General features: G+C 42.1%; 1 protein-coding gene and 1 long non-coding RNA gene across 3 annotated transcripts in view; both read right to left on the reverse strand.

Annotated features, from left to right (window-relative positions):
- Positions 1–18,215, reverse strand: part of PRKN (parkin RBR E3 ubiquitin protein ligase) — a 1,339,251-nt gene that overhangs the window by 1,314,549 nt on the left and 6,487 nt on the right. The window lies entirely within an intron of this gene.
- LOC122220580 lies at positions 1,350–17,416 on the reverse strand. The gene is made up of 4 exons (XR_006202938.1): positions 17,030–17,416; positions 15,829–16,002; positions 12,660–12,760; positions 1,350–3,386 (listed from the first exon to the last, which is right to left on the reverse strand). It is a non-coding gene; the product is annotated as an uncharacterized LOC122220580 (long non-coding RNA).

Genomic DNA, 18,215 nt, shown 5'->3' on the forward strand with positions numbered 1-18,215 from the left:
CTTTACTTAAGATTTTATTGTAGGCTTCAACAGTATTCTACGTTTTGGACTACCAGGAAAACCTTATTCCACATCTTATCTGCCTACTAGGAACTAACTATTCAACCTTTCCCTAGAGTTTCAGAAAAACAGACTGTAATATTAGGCTGCTGAGTGTCTAGAAGAAAAAAGGTAAATATTAAACTACTGAATTTGAAAAGCAGTACAGAGACTATGTTTCTGACCTTTATATTTGAGGATTCTTTTTTAAATTTTTTTAAAAATGTTTGTTTATTTTTGAGAGAGAGAGAGAGAGAGAGAGAGAGGCAGTGGGGCAGAGAGAGAGGGAGACAGAATCCAAAAGTAGGCTCCAGTCTCTGAGCGGTCAGTGCAGCGCTTGATGCGGGGCTCAAACCCACAAACCGTGAGATAATGAACTGAGCCAAAGTGGGAGGTTTAACCAATTGAGCCACCCAGATGCCCCTATATTTGAGGATTCTAATGAAAGACAACTACAATAAATCTCCATTTTTTAATAAAAAATTAATACATGTAAAAAACTTATAAAAATGTTATCTTTACCACATTGAACTTTAACATTTTATATTCATACTTTGACTCTACTTTATGTGAACTCATACCTACAGTGTTCAATTCTGTGTCTTAAATCCTGTGGATAAAAACAAATTTATATTTCTTTTTTTTTTATTTTTATTTTTTAAAAATTTTTTTTTTTAACATTTATTTATTTTTGAGACAGAGAGAGACAGAGCATGAACGGGGGAGGGGCAGAGAGAGAGGGAGACACAGAACTGGAAGCAGGCTCCAGGCTCTGAGCCATCAGCCCAGAGCCTGACGCGGGGCTCGAACTCACGGTCCGTGAGATCGTGACCTGAGCTGAAGTCGGACGCTCAACCGACTGAGCCACCCAGGCACCACAAATTTATATTTCTAAACACCTGGAAAAGTGAAACATTCAAGAGAAACATTCTCAGCAGCAGAGCTGTGCAGATGAACATAATACAGACCAGCTCTAATTTACTTTTGTTTTTCTGTATCTTTCACATATGCCAACTGTCTAGCTTCAGGATGTTGCAGGCACTGCCTAAGAACTTTCTACATTCTTAGGGGCACCTGAGGGGATCAGTCGGTTAAGTGTCCAACCCTTGATTTCAGCTCAGGTCACATTACGGTTCATGAGTTCAAGCACTGCATAGGGCTCTGAGCTGCTTGGGACTCTCTCTCTCTCCCTCTCTCTGCCCATCTCCCACTTGCACACCCTCTCTCTCTCTCTCTCTCTCTCTCTCTTAAAATAATAAACTTTAAAAGAAGAAGAAGAACTTTCTATTTAATCCTCAAGACATCCAAAGAGGTAAAACAAACATTATCCCTGCTTTGCAGATGCTGGAGCTCACTGACCAGGGAGGCTCCTGTCCCAGGCACATAAATGGCAGTGGGTGGGGCCTGACCATGAACTAAGAGGACTGGGATGCAGAATGCAGGCACACTGTGGTGGCAAATGTTTTCTGGTTATTTTTCTGTCGGTAGAATGTGGAGGTGTTAGATCAAGTTCAGTCATCCCTTCATGGATTCATTACCCTCAAGAGTCAGTTTTATGCCAGCACTCTCGCAGAGGCTGGAATGCAATGGCTCACAGCGGATGTGGTCCTTCTGTCTGGAGGCCACAGATAGCCCTGGGAGAAAGGGGGGTACTGCTTTGTTACTAGGTGCCTTATTTAAGAGAGCCTGGGGGTGGATAAATTTGGGATGCAGATGCACCCCCCTGACCTAGTATCCTTTCCTTAGCATGGGGGCGGGGGGGGGGGTGCGGAATCTGAAGAGCTTCACCCTGAGACTGAAACAGTGAGAGCAGAGCGTGAAGACGCTCAGAACTAAGGTGCCCGCCCAAAATGGTAGGCGCTCCACCCAGGCACACGGGGCCCAGTGCCACCAGACATGGGGGGAGGGCAGCAGGCTGCAACCAGAATGTCCACCCAGGGAGGTGTTCTGCAGAAACAAAGGGCCTTGACATTCCTTTAGGGAACCAAGGCCTCTGGACTGCATTCCTCCCCAGGTACAACCCTGCCACTTTTCCCCTGGGTGCCTCGATGGAACACCAGGAATGAAGCTAGAACTTCACTAGTCCACTTCCCAGCTTCAGTCTTCCATCTGAGGTTTCCAATCACATAATTCAGACAACACGAAAACCTCAGACCGTTCTAGGCCCTTTAGTCATATTTAAACCAGGCATCAAAGCTCACTGGACTATTTTGCTAAGCTGACCCCTTAAAATGTTTCTAGGTAAAATGACTTCTGAGGTCCAAATGTGCAGAGTTAAACCTGACTTCTTAAACCATAATTGGCTAAGAAACTGCTGTCAATGTTATTTATGAATATTCATGAGTAAACATAAATGTGTACTGAATAGAAAAGAAAAGGTCGGACTTCCTCATCTGCATATAGGGATTATGAGAACTATTTCTTGAGAGTTATTAAATTAGTTACTGCATATGAACGAGCCTGATGGAATCTCGCGTCGGCAGGTGTTCAAAGATGGTCACATTTGAATTGTAAAGCAAAAGGAATTCATATTTTATTTATATTAAAAAGATGTACAAGAGAAATAGTACTTGCATTAACCAGCCTTAAACTCTCTCCGATAATTTTATTGCATTTACCAAGTACATAGAGATTCATATTGAAAAATAAAAAACATACTGAGAACCGCAGAGTTTCAAAGGCAAAAATGTACTTCACATATTACTTTGTAGGTAATGTTCCTTTTTCGCTTTCAATTTGTTATCTTTAGCACAAAAATGAAACTGTTAAAATACAAGACGTTTGTAAGAAGTTCTGGAAATTGGCCCTTCTAACTTTCTTAACGTCTGTGATGGTAGCCCTCCACGAGCCAGTCCGATGGCAGAAAAGCACTAGCGAGGCGCTTATAGTGGGGCGTGGGGTGCATGTGCAGTACAGAAAGACCAGGAGGTCTTAAACTGTCTTCTCCTCTGCTCAGCTCTTCAAGTGATGCCCCTGGAGATCTCCTTGCTCCCTCAGAAGAACACGATTTTAGACACAGCTGTTTGGCTATACCCTTTGCACTTGCAATTCTCTAGACTCACATCCCACACTGCGGGCTCAGTCCAAATATTCGAATCCCCACTGCTGACATCAGAAGAGCCGTTAATCAAGTGGGAACTGACGGCACTTCTTTTAGGAGACATGTTCCCAGTATAAAATCTAGATATCCCATCTCTGAATTGACATATGGCGAGCACTATCAGGCCTTTAGGAGGCAAAGAGCTGGCCGTTTCGAACTCTTTCCTCAAAATTAGGAGACTTGGAGAACAGCCTGTCAGTCGTGGAAAATCATCATCAAACACTGTGTGATGACTTGAAACCTGGTTCTAAAAAGAAAATCAAAAATTACAAAACACATTGAACAGTCTGTAACGTTTACAAGATTCTTATCTGCTCAGAGACACAGAAAGAATCAAATTATTCCCTTGGCCAGGGAAAATCCAGGTTCCCTTTTTCGGTGCTACTCTGTAACCCTCAGCCTGCCCTGTGGGAAGGTAATTATCAGGGCCAGAGGGATCATCCCTGCTGCTTGTCAGAAGGAAACGCAGGGAGCTAAATTAAGGTACTTAGAGGTAAGCTCACAGGTTGTGCAGGGCTTAGTGGTTCGACTCCTGCGGATTCTAGAGCCAAGCAGTAAATGCTCATGCTTATTCAGAGAGCAGGTACCGAAGGCAGCAGCAGAAACACAGCTTCTCAATCGTCCCCTCCAGTCCCTGCTAATCCATGGGAGTCCCACAGCTAACAACCTCAAGCGATGGCCTTAAAATACGAGTTTTCATGTTATTTCATTGCAGTGTCCTTGTACCAAAAATGTCTTTATGATGTAGTTTCCAGTTTACCTGTATGCATATAAGGACAAAAAAGACCACAGCAGGAAAGCTACTATTGTGAAAAAGAAGGACATAAAATTCAAGCAATGAATTAAAGAGGCAAATGAAGGAACTCTTTTCCTTTATTAGAAATAGAAGAAACAGATTGAGCTAATCTCCCGAGGGCCAGCAGCCGCCCCGCGTGGAACTCAGCCAGCTCCAGTCACAAAGCTCACTTAGGAGTTCTGCTCTGTGAAAAGAGAAGCCAGATGGGCTGTTTACTTTCAACAAGATAATTCTGGAGGAAATTGTTATAAGTCACAGAAACTTTTTAGCTTCATCTGCTATTTTAGCCTCTAAGCTGATGCAGAAGGCAGGGAGGAGGGTGCTATCAGGAAGGAGAGGAGAGCCATGGGAAGAGAACAGAGGAAATTAAGGAAAGTCTGGCCCAAAGCTTGGGCAGCAGGGTCTGTTGTCCAAGAGCAGAAGCCTCGAGGCCTCCCCGCCTGGACGGTACCCTCGCTCCGCCAGCCACCCCCATAACCATGGATAAGTGAGCTGATACCTCGGAGCTTCTGTATCCTCCCAGTACCATGGGGACCATACAGCGTCACGGAAGGTTGGGAAGATTATATGGCGTGATGTGGGTACAGCGCTTAAAACACAACACACAACATGAGCTCCCAATGAACACTTGGCACTATTTTTCCCTCCGTAAGTTTCGCTTCTATTTGCAAAACAAAAAGAGAATCCATCACTCGTACACACACACAACTAAATCCTCAAAAGTACAGCAAGAACTAAATGTTATATTAATCTACTGATCATACTTGGTGGAATTTATATGTGTGGAAGCAAGTTACTTTACTTTGCTGTCACAGAGAAAAGTAATCCAGAAAATTTTATCCTTGGATCAAGAATTTCAAAGAGATTTTTCTACATAAAATTATTTCAAGAAAAACAGCTAGGCAATTGTACTAAGAAGTTCATTTCCCAGAAGCTTCCGATGAACATAAAAAATGCTTCCTGGGGCGCCTGGGTGGCTCAGTCGGTTAAGCGTCCGACTTCAGCTCAGGTCACGATCTCGCAGTCTGTGGGTTCGAGCCCCGCGTCGGGCTCTGTGCTGACGGCTCAGAGCCTGGAGCCCGTTTCGGATTCTGTGTCTCCCTCTCTCTCTGACCCTCCCCCATTCATGCTGTGTCTCTCTCTGTCTCAAAAATAAATAAACATTAAAAACAAAAATACTGTAAAGTTACATTTAAAAAAAAAAAAAAAAAAAATGCTTCCTAACTAGGAAAGCAAAATTTTCCCTATCCAGGTATAAATAATGACTACCAGGACAAAAGTCAAGATAATCCTTATACGCATGTACGACGGAAAAGGCATCTAGCAGCCTCATTCTCAGGATATGCAACATAGAAATATATTACTTATTAAACAAAACTAAAAGAATTCCAGTTAAGTTATGGGATCATTAGGTACCCAACTTAACCTACTTTTCTTTGTTTACACCTATAATATTCAACGACAACTGATGATTCTAAGAGAATATAAGACACTCTCTGAACAAGGCAATATACAATAATGTTCAGTCCACGTGTTTACCATGTCAAGAGAAAGGAATACATTTCTAGGAAGATTATTCCACATGAAGTACTAAAATAAAAAATATTTCAGTTTTGCCTGGTTACCTCTGAATTTATTTTGAGAAAAATCACAAATAGTTGATTTCACTGCCACATAAAGGAATGAGCATCACAATTTTTTTTGTCATACATTCTCTTTCTGAAAGGGAGGATATCCCAAAGAAAGAATCAATTTAATTTTCAAAATGTATTTATGGGTTCAGATAGGACAAACACAAAAGCAAAGCATATTTAAAAACTAGAAACTCTAAAAAAATATATTACTATATTTAATTTTTTTACATTCTTGGTGACTCCACCCAGCTGTGCCCTAAGAAAACTGAATAAGTCTTTATGGTATGAACACTTGAGAAAGGATACACACACACACACACACACACACACACACACACACACTAGAAACCTACAAGTTTTATGCCCTAATTACGACCAGAAAACAAACTGAAAAGAGTCTGCAAGGAAAGATAAAAAAAGTGGAAATCATATCTTTAATTATCCTTTGTAAAGTTAATATAAAATAAAATGTCCCTAAGTAGTAGAGAAAAGCAAATAACAAAGCAAGACAATTTTACATTTCAATAAATTGGAAATGGGCAGGAGAGGTGATTTCCTTAGAAACAACCAAATAGGACTTTATGACATTGTCTAAACAGTGATGAAACATTAAATGAAATATGAAATTGTCATCTTTCTACACTCAGAAGCTCCCCAACTTTGAAAATAGCTATTATTTCATTAACCCAAAAGCCAAAACTCTAATGGCCTTTGCCATGGGTCCGACCCCATTCTGGGCAGCTTCGGAACTAACAATGCCTGTCTGTTCTGATACAGCATGAAGGAGAAGCAAAAAAGAGCTAAGCCTTGCTGGGAGAGCAGGCTGCCCCAGGCCTCTTACATCCTAAATATCCTATAGAGCATGCCAAGACTACAAGGGCCTGACTGCTTTTTCACCTGGGCCATTTCTCAGAATTGCTTTTGCAGATAAGAGATAAGGCAGCCTCTCCTAGACAAAGCAGGCTTGATTACTGCTTGCTTATGGCAGTGACTTCCCCCAGCTCAAAGATTCTCAGTTGCAATGCAAACTCACTGCGTATACAGCCATCATCTGGACCATGGGATTCGGGAGCAAGGCAACTGATACCAATATGCTGATACTCATGCTGCTGGTTTTACCTTAGTATTCACATCCTTTGTCTCTGACCCAGAAGTCTTATTTCTGGGCCAGCAACCATGAAATAGTACTCGCTAAATTAATAGTTTGTCAGTAGGGTAACATCAAGTCCCAGACCAGATAGTTGGGGCAAAGGGAGGAATACTGAGAGAAACATAGCTTTCTGAAAGAAAGAAAAGGGCTCATAAGTTGGGTTTGGGGATATGAAAAAGCTCACCAGAATCTACAAGCGAATGCTCTCATCAAAGGGAGGGGTAAGGGGGGGGAATAAGGATCCCCACTGTCCTGCCCATTAGTGGGCCTGAAAGAAGGCAGGATTGAGACAAGCTATAGCAATGGTACCTTGGTCGTTGCTCATTCATTCACCTGTACCCAGGGGAGGAAGGGAGGTCATCGTGACCGTGGGACAGCTAGGCCTTCAGCCTAGGAGAAAGGCAGTATATGTGTGGGTACTGAGTCAAGGATTTCTCAATGCTGTACAATGGTGTCTGTAATGATGACCTCGTTACTGATGGTCTTTGGGAGGACCAACAACATTAGAAGTTCTTTTTGTTGAGCACTAACTGGGCAGCTGCTTGGAACCAAAAGCAAGTGTGCCTTGTTTATTGACATGAAAGAGTTGTCTCCCTCTCCATTACCTGATGCTTGCCTTCCCCTCTACTCTGACTTTAGGTGCTTTAAGGAGAAAGATGATTAGGGTGGGTCCAAGGTCTCTCTGTCCCCAAAAGGTACTGAAAGCCATACACACTGGTCCTAGTAGATGGGGAAGAAAAGGACCCAAAGTTTATGGCTCTGTTGGATACAGGAACCCAAGTTCCACCCTACCTATTCCCATGGACAGAAGGGCACTGAATCCAGCTGTTGGGGTTTGGTGCTTCTCAGTAGAGAAAGGAGGCTGAGATAATCTTGTGAAAAGAACCTCCGGGCTAATTCAGTGTGCTGTTGTGGTGGTTTCCATCTCTGACTGTATAATCAGAATTGATGTGTTACACATCTGCCCTTCACAGTTCCCATGTCAGAAGGGGTTTTCATGTTCAGGAACTGCTGCCCATAGAGAGGTTATTTCCTGGTCATCGCCTTCTCAATGGAACCACAAAGTCCATCCTTTTACTTTTTTTAAACAAGTAGCTATTAACACGCAACTAAAGCTCTTGTGAAAAATGAACACCCAACGTTCTCACTGTCATTTGGTCTCCCTGGACTCAACAACTAATGAGATGGGAATAACAGGCCTTGCTAGTCAAACAGAAATGGTATATTCAAGAGTAGAGCTGGTCTAGCCCTAGCACCATCTCATCTTTACATTAAAAAAAAAAGGCAGCTACTCCTTTGGAGAAAACTAGATTTTCCGTTCCACCACCTGAAACACAGCTGCTGGTCCAACAGGGCTCACAAAGGTTCCTTTCAAGTTCACTGACAGGCCAAGTTCACTGATGGCTTGGCTAAGTTAAAAAGTGCATGGTTCCTCTAAGCAGCAGCTATCCAGCCCCAATGACAGGCCTGGAAGACCAGCTGTAGTAAGGACCAGTCACCAGTCACACAATAGTCTTAATGAAAAGTTGTCACTGTTGTCTTAGACAATGCACCTGAGGACCAGGAATTTTATATTTTTATAGACTCTTGGGCAACTGCCAATGGCCTAGATACTTGTCTTGTCTACAAACTAAAAAACTATAGACTGGCAGATTAATGAACCTCTCTATGTAGAAGCACATACTGTAGAAATAAATTGTGGCTGCTGACCAGTCTGGGTCACTGATGTAGACGTTTGGGGTAAGGGTCTGTTCTCTCATGAGACCCACTGGGATCAAGCTGTTGTCCAAGCCCGTGCTGCCCAGATCATTGCCTTCACTATTGGGACCCATCGTTGGGTCCCAATGCTAGAGATGGCAGCATATCCACCATCATGGATGAGAACAAAGTGAAGGTATTTCTGATGCAGAAGCTATGACTGCAGATCAGACTTGTGACTCCTGACACAAGTTGGCCCATTTGTCTCGCAGAGAAGGAGGCCATGTTTGCCATGTCCACTCCCAGCAAAGTGACTACATCAAACCTTTGTCTCCCATTTTAGGATAACCCTAATGCTTTACCATTGTCAATAGCTGGGATTTTGGTTTGTTTGTTTGTTTGTTTGTTTGTTTTTACTTTACTGTCTAATCAGCTGACTTTGGTCATACCACTGTGGCTCTTGAAACTAAATGGCGTCATGTTCTTAACTTTGCCATACTATCTTTAGTCTGACAGTGGTATGTCTTTTGCCATAAAGACCACCCAGTGGTGAGGCCAGTAGTCAAAGTGATCAATAGACATTTCATGACCTTTATCATCCTCAAGTTCCTGTCATTACTTAGAGGTAAAATGGACTTTAAAAATCAATTCAAAAAGATTTCTGATTCTACCTGTCTCATCACCTCCTGATCTACCCAGGAGTAGTTTGGTAGTTTGGTAGTTTGGTAGTTTGGTAGTAAGGTAGTTTGGTCACTAGATGTAGCCATCCCCAGAAAGGGTAAGGACTTACATGGACTTATGGTGAAAAACTGAGATTTCTCCCTGACCATTCCTAGGCATGATGCATTTTTCTTTCCCCTAACAGGAACCCCAAGCCAGGATAACTGATATGCCCTCTAAGTGGAAGCCCAATCAAAAGGGGTCCTAGAAGATTCAAATATAAATTTGGTTCAGCCACTGGATATCTGTGTTGGAGTGACATTGGTCCTAGATTGTGGAGATAATGACCATTTGGGTTACTGAGTTGAGTACACTGCTCACCAAGTATCTCCACAAGGGGCAAAGTGGTGGGCGTGGAGAGTCTCTGTAAATTGTATAAATATGCCCTTATCCCATCTGCATTTAACAAAAGGACTGGAGGAAAGATAAAGTTAAAGATAAAGTTATAGCTACTGGAAAGGGACATAACCAATCCCATGGCTGTGGAGGAACAGCAACAAATCTGGCAACCAGGAGGGATCACGTCACATCCCAAGAGGTTCGAGTGGGTGTGATTAATACTCTCTTAATCCTCTATATCCAGTGCATCAATCTGGCAAAACAGTCATATGACCCACATGAGTCAAGCAGCAGTGGTGACTGGCAATCTGACTCACTAACACACTTCTAAGCCTGTCATTCCCATCCATGGGCTACAAAGACAGAAAATGTCACATGGATATGGCTGTTCCTGAACTGCTCTGCTGTGCCCAATGACATCAACAGCAGCTCCAAAACACGGCCCTCCTCTCATACCTGTGCAAACTCCCAGACTGGCACAATCTTGTTTCAAACTGATGGATACAAATCCATAAGCTTGTCCAGATTCCAAGGCAGCCTTAGGTGGTGCCATGCATGGCAATCAAGGCTGCAGCTACTCAGAATACTGTGTATGTGGCTTAATGAAACCAGTGGAACAGTGATCCAAATCCCAGGTAGCAGCAAATTTCAAACTAGAGTGACCTGTGCTCTCTCTGTGGGAGAGAGTGGAGTATGCAACAGCTCTCCACTGGGCATGAGGGTTACTTTCTGGACCATCTATTGCCCCTGTTATTATTATTGGCAATGTTTTTCCAAACTTCCTTGTATGGGTCATAATAAATAATAGATTCGATAATAATTAAGCCCTACTGGTCTCCTCTTGGGATCTAGTCACATTAGGCTGAGTCAGAGACACTGACAGAGTGGGGACAGATGGAGGTAGGGTCGATATTGCAAGTTGGCTTCATCCTGCCACTGGGGATCCTATTGATCACAGCTTGAATTAAATGCTATATGAGACAAGTTGAATAGATTTGGTCCAAGTCTCTGTTGGTCCAATTCATCAGAGTGACCAAGGCGTGGCATACTCATATGAAAATTCATCACAAAACAGTGTATTAAAACTGCTGGGTATTGGAAGAGAGTTTTCTTCGGACTCACACTCCCCTATGTGTCTTGCTAAGTGGACCCATGTGTGGTCTCAATTTCTCTCTTTACCTGGGCCATTTCTCAGGGTTGCTTACGCATCCAATAACCTTAAGAAATAAGGTAATGTTTACCCTCAAGGAAAAGATTTGCTTACTGCTTGCTATAAAAGTGGCAGATGCTTCAAGCTCAATAAATGGTCCTCATCTGCAATGCAAACCCACTGTATGCATGGCATCCATATGGGCCAAAGCACAGCACACTCACGGGATTTGGAGGCAAAGGAAATTGGTGTAAATACGAAAACACTTAAGCAATTTGCTGTGTCGTGAGTAATAAAGTCCTTCTTCTCTGACCTGTGAGTCTTGTGTCTTCTGACAGCATCCATGATACATTAGCAGGCTAGTTATTAATTTGCAAGTAGACTAAAAATCAACTCCCAGACCCAGTAAGCTCATCCCTGGCTTGAACCACCTATGATATCTGATATAAAGCCCAGTTCAGGCAACCATTTCCATAGTTAATGCTCAAATATAAACCGACATAGATGTCCTAAAGTTGAAGCTACTCATCCTAGACTGTCTGATGAAAGCAAGAGAAAATCATTAATGTATGAAGGTAAAACGGGGATCACTTCCTTATCTCCGAGAACCTAAAACTATGGATTCTCCTACGGGGCCTCCACATAAAGCTGAAATTCTTCCCTGCAGTTCCAGTTCCCCCAGCACAAAGTCCCTACGAAGGGGAACTGGTACTACCATTGTACTACATGATAATGTGGAGAGGAGACACTGAGTATATGAGATATCGTTATACTCTAGTTGAGGCAAAAGAGTGATTTGGGATACGCCCTGGACAGGAAGGGAATGAATATGGAGTGTTACTAGCCATGGACAATGTATTTTAATTCCAAGCCTGATTTTCAAAAGTGCCATTAGTTGATCGATCCATCCACCAATCGATCAACCAAACAAACAATAACCCTACCCTCTTGGGTGCAGAAAAATAGCAAAAAGACCATTGTTTATAACATTAGGTTTCTGCCAAAGGGGAGGAAAAGCAGGAAAGTACGCACGATGCAGGGAATAAAAACAGTTAAGAAAGGTAATTTTATTTTCCATTGTCAAAACTCCCACAAATGCGAAGCATTTAGGATTCAAAATTCACCTTCAGAAATTTAATAAACAGACCCAAATGTCACAGAACAATTTGTGCACGATTACTGCAAAAGATCGGTCTATTGGCTATTAGTCACTGCTAAAAGCAAACTAAAACAAAGAACTTGAGAAGGAGGATGAAATAACAATTCAGAAGCAGAATTATAAATGTCAGCACCAGATTCCCTCAGAGTTATATCCAGACTTCAGGCGAAGTAGCAAATGTGACCAGTAAACATTCCAGATTTACTGCTTTGTAATGTATAGGATTACAACAAACTGTGCTAAAAATTAGGAAAATCCACAAGCTGAGAAAGTAATTTCATATTCACTTGTCTCCATAATTCATTAAAAATAAAAATAAATGGTTTTTGAGAACAGCCACAGACATGAATTTGATGGATGACCATTTCTCCGCCCCTGTGAGCCATGAGGAAAAGGTAGATATGTTTATTCATAATGCTCTGTGTCCTCATGGATAAGTGATGCTGCCAGGGTTTCCTGTTATTCAATTATGTGCAGGCAGAATAAATGCCTGATGTGGAGACTGCTGGGGTTGTGCTTGCTCACTGCAGAGAGACACAAATACTTCAAAACGCTCCATAATTTAAAAAAAAAAAAAAAAAAAAAGGTTAAATTTTCAACCTGTCTTATAAATAACACGAAATATAATAACACTTTTAGAACAATTATGAAAAAAAAAAATCCACCTCCAAGTCTTTGTTTCAGAGCTGGGACCTTTGTATCCTCTAGGGTCTTTGTATAGCAGGGCTGGTGGGGAGATGGGGGGTGGGGTGCAGACTCCAGACAGAAAACTGTATGGATGACATCAGAGCAGGTCAAACACTAAGAGCATGAAAACGAATCTATTTTTCCCATTTAAAGAGAATCCCTCAGAATAATTAAAATGAATTCCTACCCAAATTAGATTGCCTTGAAGTTGTCTGAGCAAGGCTTTAGGCATTATAAACTCTCCTTGACTTTGGCCTGCCAGGTTTCCTCAATCAATCATGCAGGAGCCTAAAATTAAATTGAAATGATTAGATCAAGGAAAATCAAATTTTTTGACATTTAGTTTCAGTAATGTGATTATGAAGCTTTTAGTGATATTGTAATTACTTTGAAGCTTTGAGCATATGTTTCTACTGAGAGTATTCCATGGAGAAAAGCTGCATTAGGGAAACAAGTAAACACAGACCCCAGTGAAGCACTGGGGTCCGTGTTTGTTGTAAAATTAAAAGCTATGGGTGGAAAAGAAACAATGCATCCATGTGATTTACACTCTAAACATCCTGCAGAGAGTAACCACTTGAAAATCCCAGCTAATTCCAGAATTAAAATAACAGAATGGCTTCCCTCCAAGAGCAGCATCAGAGAAGCAATAAGGAGAAATAACAGTAAAGACAAAGAAAGAAGGAAAGAAAGAAAGAAAGAAAGAAAGAAAGAAAGAAAGAAAGAAAGAAAGAAAGAAAGAAAGAAAACAGGTTATCATTCTGTAATAGCTCCAGTTTTTGCCCAGGAAAATGGGACTAAGATGTCTCTAAAATTAATAAATCTCTTCTCAGAATGTGAAACATTTTAATATACAGTACTTTGTCTATGCCAAAATCAAACCATATAATGACTATGTTTTTCTATTCTTTCACCCATTTGAACACTTACTGGGATTATGCTGGTTTAGGGGTTACAAAGCTAAATAAGATGAGGCCCCACCCCCCAGGCAAATATCTGGAGAGAGTGGATTCTTCAAAGCAGGTACTTCAACCTCTCAGCGACAGACAGGACAGGAAGTTAGAGAAGACAAAAGGAGAGAAGAGACAATGGTCTCCTCTCCTTTGATTCACACTTCCACTTATTCAACAATTATTTATTAAGTACAAGCATATTCCTTCCCCGGAGAATGAAACACATAGGTAAACACACAACATTAAGATGAAATGAGCTTAGATCTTTAATCTTTAGCAGGAAAATCATCCCATCAAAATAATCTGAAATACACGAACCTTTTGAAGAAGGATTTGCTCACTCTGATTATCAAAGCCTACCTAATTGTCCTAACAGCTTAAAGATCCTAAGTAGGAAGCCGTGCAAAGGACTTGGTGTTTACCTTAGGTCGAACCAGTTTTATTTTTTTATTTGAATTCTCTTCTTACTCGGCCACAGACACCATCACTTCCTACTGTCTTAGAAGAGCCCTAATTCATCAAGTTTTGTGCACCGAAAACTGACCACTACCGGCTGTCAAATTTGGTTCCCCACCCCAAAGGGTCTTGGAATCTGACACAGAGTGTCCATTTGTTGCAGACGTGAAGCTCTTCATTAAATCGGAATAGACCAGATTAGTACTGTCATAACTGCTGTGACCCAAAAGTGGCCTGCTGCCAAAGTTACCCTTCTGAAACTAAATCTGACCATCCCCCTACCTGGCAATTAGACCAAGTGGCTCCTCAGGACCAGCCTAGCAGAACCTGAACTCTGCAGCACAGGACAGAAAAGTGTCCTGAGCAGGCCCCTATCCCTCTTCACCTGACCCCTCATCCCTTCCTTCTCTGAGCTCCCATCCACTACTCCGCCGTCCTCAGAACAGCCTCCGCATGCAAACCCTCACATCTTGCTTCGTTAGGAATGCACTCTCTTTATTTGCCTGCTCAGGAGACCACTCATCCCCACAGGTCCAGCTCAAAAGCTCTCCTCTGAAGGTTCCCCTGGACAAGTCAACACACTTCCATTAGAGCTTCTCTTACTGCTGATCACCCTGTTGCAGGTTTTCACAACACCTTCACCGGAGTGTGACTTCCTCCTTCGGATGTGCTGACTTGCCACGCGTATCCGTCCATTCCCTTTAACACGAGGTCCCAATAAATGTTTGTTGAATTTAACGTTTATCTTCTTACTTCCTTTCTTTCCGATCCAAATAAACTTTTTTTCTTGCAAATCTATTTCTACATCTATTTTAAAAATGTGTCCCATATTTCCCTTAGAGTTTCTCCTAATGTACAATGTGTAATTGAGTATCTTCCAAATGTTTCAGCTAAAACTGCCTCATGAAACCAAATTCTATACTGACATATTGATTAAAAAATGAAGCAAATCAAGCTCCATAATTTCATTCTTTTTATCCTTCGTCACTTTACTAGAATTTACTTAAAACTTCTAACTGTGCGGGCACCCGGGTGGCTCAGTCAATTAAGCATCTGACTTCAGCGCAGGTCACAGTCTCACAGTTTGTGACTTCGAGCCCCACATCGGGTTCTCTGCTGGTCAGCACAGAGCCCACTTCAGATCCTTTGTCTTTCTCTCTCAAAAAATAACAAGTAGTAAAAATTTTAAAAATTATTTTACAAAATAAATAAATAAAACTTCTGTGTAATTTTCAACCAAGCCAGGTTAGTTATTATTTAGGAAGGGCAGTGCAATGTTCAATCATTGCACAGGAGCATTCGGTGTCTGACATTCATAGTGAAATGGCAAATAAGAAATAAAAATGTATAGTAAATGGTTATTTGCTCCTGCTTTGCCTGATCATGTGTTGTTGTGTGAAGTCATATTTCCTGTCAACAGCATAACAAAGCTTCCCCTGCTCTACAGGATACAAATGAGCGCCTGGTACAGCAAATAACCCAGCCGTAATTCACTGTTTCAGTCCTGGAGTGTAGCCACATGTTCTTTTGCCACCTGAGAAAACTACCTTGAAAAGTGAGTTATGTCCTTGGCCAGCCTCATCAACTAGTCCACAAAATAAATATTAGATTCCTCACATGTGACATTACTACGTTGCCTCTAAATGACCTCAGAAAGGCAAAATCAAGTAGTATCACTGTCAACCCAACGCCCTCTATCTGCTTTCCTTAGTTCATAATAAGACACTTCAAAACCAGCTGTCAAATGGGGAAAGCCTTAATGGTAATGGTGGGAGCTGAAAAGGATCGCCTCAAGATGGCCAAGTCCTAGTCCCTGAAACCTGGGAATGTGACTGTATGGCCAAATGGACTTTGCAGATGCAATTAAATTACACATCCTGAGAGTGTAAGGATCTTGGGAATGTAATCACAGGTGTCCTTATGAGAGGGAGGCAGAGGAGATCTGACCACAGAGAAGGAGACGTGATGTGGCTGCAGAAAGCGAGACTGGAGTGAAGCAGCCAGGAGCCGGGAAGGAGCCTGCAGGTCCAAGAGGAATCTTTGCCAGGGCTGTGGGAGGCTGTTCTGCTAACGCCTGACTTCAGCCCCTTGAAACTCAGGTTGGATTTGTGCCCTCCAGAACTGTAAGAGAATAAATCCGTGTTGTTTTAAGCCACCAGACGTGTGATAATTTGCTACAGCAGCAAACAGGAAACTAATACAAGGACTGAGTCATGCCTCAAAAGTGTATAAAAAGTAGTGAAATGATGGTGCTAATCTCTGTCTTCCAGAAAACACTACTTCTATGATCAGAACATGAGATTACTGAATGCTATGACTAGTGACTTATCTGACATAATTTGTCACAGAAATACAATCAGTTCTACATATATTACAACGGTGATGCATCTGTCTAACCCTTACCACTGTGTTTATAACATTTATTGCATTTCTGTATTTGCAATATATTATAAGCTTAATGTTGACCACCTGAAAAACATAGAAAACTACTATGCAAAAGAGTCCCACAAATCCAAAGATAATAATTTGGGGGGATACTTTCTGAAATTGTTACATATAGAATGCTATCTAGTTTTCAGTTATGGTAACTAAGCTCTTACATTATTTTTTTTTAATCTTTCTGAACTATTAAAGAATTCACATATACTCATCAGGCTTAGGTCATAATGTAATATTCTAATCATCATCGTTGCTTGAAGACAAAAAAAAAGTCATATCACCTTCAGAAATCTGACCTCAAATGGCATCACCTATTAATCTCTGAGCAACTTTACCAGCATAACTTGTATTCTGTTGGCCATAAAATGATAAAATCCAGACAGGATTTTTAATCAATTTATACACAAAGAATTGTGACAATAGTGACTGGACCCAACAGAGAAGTTCCCCATATGTTAGTTTCCAAATAAAAATTATTCCATAATCCCCCCCCCCAAAAAAAAAGTAAAACTATAAAATGTGTGGCAGTGTTGCAGTGTCCAGAAGCAGCCAGGGTATAAAGGCGAGCACATACACCCGGCCTGAGATCATCAGACACTGAGAATAAGACTGTTTGGTGAATTCTTTGGAATCAAGCCGATGAAAAAACACCAATACATTTGACAGAAACTCTGCATGTAGTGAGAAACTGCAGGTGCCACACACATACCTAAAAATGGACAGTGAAGACAAAGAAAGCTCCAGAGAGGACCACAGCACAGGAAGAAATCCAAAGGCTGGGCATCTCACCAATTCCTAACTGTAGAGTGGGAAGCAAGTATCAGATCTCCACTACATATTCCTGTTTGTATCCAATAAGTACGTCTAAATTGCACAGTAAAATATATACAATTCCTATCCAATACTATGATCTCAGGCATCTTCATTGGAAATCATGTTTCCATATTGTCACACATAGTTATGCAGACGGGGAAGGCCTACCTCGGGCAGGCTCCAGGTGTTTGTGGTGGCCAGCTCAGATGAGCAGCAGCTTAGGGAATGCTGCCTCAGTTGTATTTAAATCTGTACCTCTCACCCCCCCCCCCCCCAAGGACACACCACAGAGCTGGGAAGGACTCCGTCTTGAACTCCCGCCAGAGTTCAAGCGCAGAAAGAAGCACTTAGAGCATGAAATTTTATTCAGCCTTTATTTCTGCAGGCGGTGTGCCGGACTGTTGCCCAATCCTCTAGCCGGCCACAAGTTCTCACTCCCCGCAGCTCTGGATCAAGGAATGAAACAGATCCAGGACCCGATTCCTCAGAGAGCAAAATGCAGAAACAGGGCCTGTTTACTGCAGACCGCTCCCCGCACAGGGCACAGGGAGGGACCCTGGAGGTCCCCAGGCTCAACCTCACTGTGACCCTCAACCAAGTCAAGCCCTGGGGGATCCAGCAGCAAGCAGGGAAAGAGCTCCCCACTTAATTATTCACACGGCAGCTGCTCCTTCAAGCTGAAGAATGAAATGTTAGAATTCCAGCTTCTGAGAAACTCAGGGAACATGGAAAGGGAAAACAATAAGACCCGAGAAAGGGGGGGGGGGGGGCAGTGCAGGGAGCTGCTGGGACACTGCCACCCCCCACCCCCCAGGCAAACTACCTCAGTCCTGTTTGTGCCATTCATACAGAACGAGCTTCAGGTGTCTGTCTTACCTCTCCATGTTCTGGAAAATGCATCTACTCTGCACAAGGAGCTTACAAAATCACTACTTAGTTACAAAGTGCTTCATCTAAGGTCACCTGGTTTATGCACTGAAATTCCACAAACGTTTAACAAGAGGAATAACTGGTACATCCATCGATTAGGTAAATAATGCAATTGCCCCAATTGGAACACTGATATTAGCTCCCTAATCAGT

Source organism: Panthera leo, chromosome B2, assembly GCF_018350215.1.
Source record: "Panthera leo isolate Ple1 chromosome B2, P.leo_Ple1_pat1.1, whole genome shotgun sequence".
NCBI classification, from domain to species: domain Eukaryota; kingdom Metazoa; phylum Chordata; class Mammalia; order Carnivora; family Felidae; genus Panthera; species Panthera leo.